The sequence below is a fragment of the Schistocerca nitens genome, chromosome 1 (assembly GCF_023898315.1).
Source record: "Schistocerca nitens isolate TAMUIC-IGC-003100 chromosome 1, iqSchNite1.1, whole genome shotgun sequence".
Classification (NCBI taxonomy): Eukaryota; Metazoa; Arthropoda; class Insecta; order Orthoptera; family Acrididae; genus Schistocerca; species Schistocerca nitens.
The window spans coordinates 1,222,979,657-1,222,986,638 of record NC_064614.1 but is presented as its reverse complement, the minus strand read 5'-3'; the positions used below and the strand labels follow the sequence as shown (position 1 = coordinate 1,222,986,638).

Below are 6,982 nucleotides of genomic sequence, written 5' to 3'. Positions count from 1 at the left end.
AGTTTCGTTGAAGTTCCTAACATGAGCATCGTCAGGAGACGTTGAAGGGCGTACTGAACGAGGGCCATCTTTATCTTCCGTCTGGCAATTTTTAAGCGGTGTCAACCATTCGTAACAGCGAGTACGGCAAAAGCAGTCATCACTGTAAGCTTCCAACATCATTTGGTGTATCTCTGTACAGATTTTCTCGAATTTCACCAAAAATTTAATGCAGACGTATTATTCTTCTAACTCTGGAAGAGAAGAAGCACTCCGACTTCAGGCCACAAGTGGCCAATCGAGACCATCCGACCGCCGTGTCATCCTCAGTTGGAGTCGCGGATAGAAGGCGCATGTGGTCAGCACACCGCTGTCCCAGTCCTTATGATGGTTTTCTGTGACTGTAGCCGCTACTATTCGGTCGAGTAGCTCCTCAATTGGCATCACGAGGCTGAGGGCACTCCGAAAAATGGCAAGAGCGCATGGCGGCCCGGATGGTCACCCATCCAAGTGCCGGCCACGCCCGACAGCGCTTAACTTCGGTGATCTGACGGGAACTGGTGGATCCACTGCGGCAAGGCCATTGCCTCGTTCCTCTAACTCTGCCATCTCGAAATTCGCAGACTGTGCGACTCAACGTTCTACTTAGTATAGCACTGAACAACAGCTAACAGATATACAACAGTGAAACTTCAGACAGTTGTATATTAAACACAGGCGTGTGCAGGGATGCCAACCGCATTCCACTCCAACGCACCACTGGCGCGAAATTACAGCCCCAGTTGTGTTCTTCGCCAGGGCTTGAGCACTCCCTTGCGGTCCCCAGCTAATGCCTAAGTAAAAAAAAATTATTCGGATCATACTTTTGTTTTATAATTTGCACAAAAATACATTTTGTAGGACCTTCGTTTATTATCACATACAGACCTACAACACTGAAATATGTGATTAGCCGTCCAATTTTAGGAATAAAAATAAATACAAGAAAACCACTTTCCAAGCCCTATTATATGCAAAATCATTCCCAACGTCACTAATTTCAATTCATCTTAAAGCAGGGGCCAAGTAAACATGTAAGTCACATGTATCGAGAAGCTTGCCATTCAGGCCCTGCTGAAACTTATATATTAATGACCTGGCAGACAACATTAACAATAAATCCAAATTTTGCAGATGATGAAATCATATATCTAGTGAAATGCGACCTGAAGAAAGTTGTACGTTAATATAGTCATATCTTCGTAAGATTTCAAAGTGGTGCAAACACAAGCAACTTGTTTTAGGTGTTCAGAAATGTACAACTGCTTGCACCCCACAGAGCGTAGAAAAGTAATATCCTACGACTACAATGTCAAAACTAGAAACAGTCAACTCATACCGATACCTGGAAGAAACTGTTAGTAGTGATGTGAAATGGAAACTTCACATAGACTGAGACTCATGCTAAAACATATGACAGAACTCGGTACATTCGCAGAAACTAGGAAAATGAGTCAGTCTGCAAAGAAGACTGTTGACAAAACATTTGTGCGTCCCATCACAGAATATCGTTCAAGAGTATGGGACTCATACCATGAACCATGGACCTTGCCGTTGGTGGGGAGGCTTGCGTGCCTCAGCGATACAGATGGCCGTACCGTAGGTGCAACCACAACGGAGGGGTATCTGTTGAGAGGCCAGACAAACATGTGGTTCCTGAAGAGGGGCAGCAGCCTTTTCAGTAGTTCCAGGGGCAACAGTCTGGATGATTGACTGATCTGGCCTTGTAACATTAACCGAAACGGCCTTGCTGTGCTGGTAAGGCGAACGGATGAAAGCAAGGGGAAACTACAGCCGTAATTTTTCCCGAGGACATGCAGCTTTACTGTATGATTAAATGATGATGGCGTCCTCTTGGGTAAAATATTCCGGAGGTAAAATAGTCCCCCATTCGGATCTCCGGGCGGGGACTACTCAAGAGGACGTCGTTATCAGGAGAAAGAAAACTGGCATTCTACGGATCGGAGCGTGGAATGTCAGATCCCTTAATCGGGCAGGTAGGTTAGAAAATTTAAAAAGGGAAATGGATAGGTTAAAGTTAGATATAGTGGGAATTAGTGAAGTTCGGTGGCAGGAGGAACAAGACTTTTGGTCAGGTGATTACAGGGTTATAAATTCAAAATCAAATAGGGGTAATGCAGGAGTAGGTTTAATAATGAATAAAAAAATAGGAGTGCGGGTTAGCTACTACAAACAGCATAGTGAACGCATTATTGTGGCCAAGATAGACACAAAGCCCATGCCTACTACAGTAGTACAAGTTTATATGCCAACTAGCTCTGCAGATGATGAAGAAATTGATGAAATGTATGACGAGATAAAAGAAATTATTCAGGTAGTGAAGGGAGACGAAAATTTAATAGTCATGGGTGACTGGAATTCGTCAGTAGGAAAAGGGAGAGAATGAAACATAGTAGGTGAATATGGATTGGGGGGAAGAAATGAAAGAGGAAGCCGCCTTGTAGAATTTTGCACAGAGCATAACTTAATCATAGCTAACACTTGGTTCAAGAATCATAAAAGAAGGTTGTATACCTGGAAGAATCCTGGAGATACTAATAGGTATCAGATAGATTATATAATGGTAAGACAGAGATTTAGGAACCAGGTTTTAAATTGTAAGACATTTCCAGGGGCAGATGTGGATTCTGACCACAATCTATTGGTTATGAACTGCAGATTGAAACTGAAGAAACTGCAAAAAGGTGGGAATGTAAGGAGATGGGACCTGGATAAACTGACTAAACCAGAGGTTGTAGAGAGTTTCAGGGAGAGCATAAGGGAACAATTGACAGGAATGGGGGAAAGAAATACAGTAGAAGAAGAATGGGTAGCTCTGACGGATGAAGTAGTGAAGGCAGCAGAGGATCAAGTAGGTAAAAAGACGAGGGCTAATAGAAATCCTTGGGTAACAGAAGAAATATTGAATTTAATTGATGAAAGGAGAAAATATAAAAATGCAGTAAATGAAGCAGGCAAAAGGGAATACAAACGTCTCAAAAATGAGATCGACAGAAAGTGCAAAATGGCTAAGCAGGGATGGCTAGAGGACAAATGTAAGGATGTAGAGGCTTGTCTCACTAGGGGTAAGATAGATACTGCCTACAGGAAAATTAAAGAGAACTTTGGAGATAAGAGAACCACTTGTATGAATATCAAGAGCTCAGATGGCTACCCAGTTCTAAGCAAAGAAGGGAAGGCAGAAAGATGGAAGGAGTATATAGAGGGTTTATACAAGGGCGATGTACTTGAGGACAATATTATGGAAATGGAAGAGGATGTAGATGAAGATGAAATGGGAGATAAGATACTGCGTGAAGAGTTTGACAGAGCACTGAAAGACCTGAGTCGAAATAAGGCCCCGGGAGTAGACAACATTCCATTAGAACTACTGATGGCCTTGGGAGAGCCAGTCATGACAAAACTCTACCATCTGGTGAGCAAGATGTATGAGACAGGTGAAATACCCACAGACTTCAAGAAGAATATAATAATTCCAATCCCAAAGAAAGCAGGTGTTGACAGATGTGAAAATTACCGAACTATCAGTTTAATAAGTCACAGCTGCAAAATACTAACGCGAATTCTTTACAGACGAATGGAAAAACTGGTAGAAGCGGACCTCGGGGAAGATCAGTTTGGATTCCGTAGAAATGTTGGAACACGTGAGGCAATACTAACCTTACGACTTATCTTAGAAGAAAGATTAAGAAAAGGCAAACCTACGTTTCTGGCATTTGTAGACCTAGAGAAAGCTTTTGACAACGTTAACTGGAATACTCTCTTTCAAATTCTGAAGGTGGCAGGGGTAAAATACAGGGAGCGAAAGGCTATTTACAATTTGTACAGAAACCAGATGGCAGTTATAAGAGTCGAGGGGCATGAAAGGGAAGCAGTGGTTGGGAAAGGAGTGAGACAGGGTTGTAGCCTCTCCCCGATGTTATTCAATCTGTATATTGAGCAAGCAGTAAAGGAAACAAAAGAAAAATTCGGAGTAGGTATTAAAATTCATGGAGAAGAAGTAAAAACTTTGAGGTTCGCCGATGATATTGTAATTCTGTCAGAGACAGCAAAGGACTTGGAAGAGCAGTTGAACGGAATGGACAGTGTCTTGAAAGGAGGATATAAGATGAACATCAACAAAAGCAAAACGAGGATAATGGAATGTAGTCAAATTAAATCGGGTGATGCTGAGGGTATTAGATTAGGAAATGAGACACTTAAAGTAGTAAAGGAGTTTTGCTATTTAGGGAGTAAAATAACCGATGATGGTCGAAGTAGAGAGGATATAAAATGTAGACTGGCAATGGCAAGGAAATCGTTTCTGAAGAAGAGAAATTTGTTAACATCGAGTATAGATTTAAGTGTCAGGAAGTCGTTTCTGAAAGTATTTGTATGGAGTGTAGCCACGTATGGAAGTGAAACATGGACGATAACCTGTTTGGACAAGAAGAGAATAGAAGCTTTCGAAATGTGGTGCTACAGATGAATGCTGAAGATAATGTGGGTAGATCACGTAACTAATGAGGAGGTATTGAATAGGATTGGGGAGAAGAGAAGTTTGTGGCACAACTTGACTAGAAGAAGGGATCGGTCGGTAGGACATGTTTTGAGGCATCAAGGGATCACAAATTTAGCATTGGAGGGCAGCGTGGAGGGTAAAAATCGTAGAGGGAGACCAAGAGATCAATACACTAAGCAGATTCAGAAGGATGTAGGTTGCAGTAGGTACTGGGAGATGAAGAAGCTTGCACAGGATAGAGTAGCATGGAGAGCTGCATCAAACCAGTCTCAGGACTGGAGACCACAACAACAACAACACCAAATAGCAACAAGCAAGTAACACGAAAAAGCCTTCGGTGACGCAAGAAATGCTTCAGCTGATCAACGAAAGAAGGAAGTACAAAAATGTTCAGGAAAATACAGGAACGCAGAAATCGAAAAAGAAATGATCGTTTAGAAGACTGACATGCGAAAGAAAAAACAACTTTCGGTTAAATTAAAAGCAAGGGCGTTAACATTAAGAGCGGAATGGCGATACCACTGCTAAACGCGGAAGAGAGAGAAGACGGGTGGAAAGAGCACATTAGGGCCTCTATGAACGGGACGACTTGTCTGATGACGTGTTACATGAAGAAATTGGAGTCGATAGGGATGCATCGGGGATGGTTCAAATGGCTCTGAGCACCATGGGACTGTGGTCATCAGTCCCCTAGAACTTAGAACTACTTAAACCTAACTAACCTAAGGACATCACACACAGCCATTCCCGAGGCAGAATTCGAACCTGCGACCGTAGCAGTCGCGCGGTTCCGGACTGGGCGCCTAGAACCGCACGGCCACCGCGGCCGGTTGATACATCGGGGATCCAGCACTAGAGTCAGAATTTAAAAGACCTCAGGGAGGCCTGAGATCAGATAAGGCAGAAGGTATGTATAACATTCAATCGGAATTTCTATAAACAATTGGGGAAGTGGCAAACAAACGACTATTCAGTTTAGTGTGTAGAATCTATGAGACTGGGATCAGACTTTCGGAAAAATATCATCCACACAATTGCGAAGACAACAGGGAGAGTTACGTGCTAGAATTATCGGACAGTCAGCTTGACAGCTGTGCATCCAAGCTGCTGATATCAATGACATACAGAAGAACGGGGAAAAAAATTAAAGATCTGTTAGATGACCATCAGTTTGGCTACAGGAAAGTTTTGACGTTGCGCTCGGTAATGGAAGCAGGAGTGAAGAAAAATCGAGACACATTCGTCATATTTTTCGACCTGTAAAAAGCCTTCGACAATTTGAAATGATGCAAGAATTTCGAAAATCTGAGAAAAATTGGAGTAAACTATAGGGAAAGACGGGTAAAACACAATATGTGCAATAGAAGTGAGGGAACAATAAGACTGGAAGACCAAGAACCTAATGCTCATATTAAAAAGGGGTAAAAGGGATGCAGTGATTCACTCTACTGTTAAACGATACATATAGAAAGAAATGACGGAAATAAGAGAAGGTTTGAAGAGTGGGATTAAAATTCAGGATGAAAGCATGATATGATAACATGATAAGATTCACTGATCAAATTGATATTTCCGGTGAAAATGAAGAAGTATTACAATATCTGTTGAGTGGAGTGGCAGTCTACTAGTGACCAGGAAGGAGACAAAGTTAAGGAATTCTGCTACCTTGAGAGTAAAATAACCCATGACGGACGAAGCAATGAGGACATAAAAAACAGACTAACACATGCATTCCTGGACAGGAGAAGTTTTCCAGCATCAAACATAGCCCTTGATTTGAAGCAGAAAATTCTGAGAACGTGTGTTTAGAGCACAATAATATACGGCAGTGAATAACGGATACAACAGGAACGAAACATCTGGGATTTGGTGTTACAGAAGAGTGAAACTTCCTGGCAGATTAAAACTGTGTGCCCGACCGAGACTCGAACTCGGGACCTTTGCCTTTCGCGGGCAAGTGCTCTACCAACTGAGCTACCGAAGCACGACTCACGGCGGTACCGGCCGCGAGTCGTGCTTCGGTAGCTCAGTTGGTAGAGCACTTGCCCGCGAAAGGCAAAGGTCCCGAGTTCGAGTCTCGGTCGGGCACACAGTTTTAATCTGCCAGGAAGTTTCATATCAGCGCACACTCCGCTGCAGAGTGAAAATCTCATTCTGGTTACAGAAGAGTGTTGAAAATTAGGTGCACTGATAAGCTAAGGAATGAGAAGGTTCGCCACAGAATAGGTGAAGAAAGGAACATACGGATAACAATGACGAGAGAAAGGGACCTGTTAATACATCAGGGAATAACCTTCATGGTAGTGGAGGAAGCTATAGAGGGTAAAAAGAGAAAAGGAAGACTGAGATTATAATACATCCAGCAAATAATTGAGAACGTGGAGTGCATTCTTCGGAGATGAAGAGGTCAGCGCAGGAAAGGAATTTATGGCGAACCACATC

General features: G+C 42.7%; 1 pseudogene; it reads right to left on the bottom strand.

Moving 5' to 3' along the window:
- Positions 1–449: 449 nt before the first annotated feature.
- LOC126206906 (5S ribosomal RNA) lies at positions 450–567 on the bottom strand (annotated as a pseudogene).
- Positions 568–6,982: the final 6,415 nt, after the last annotated feature.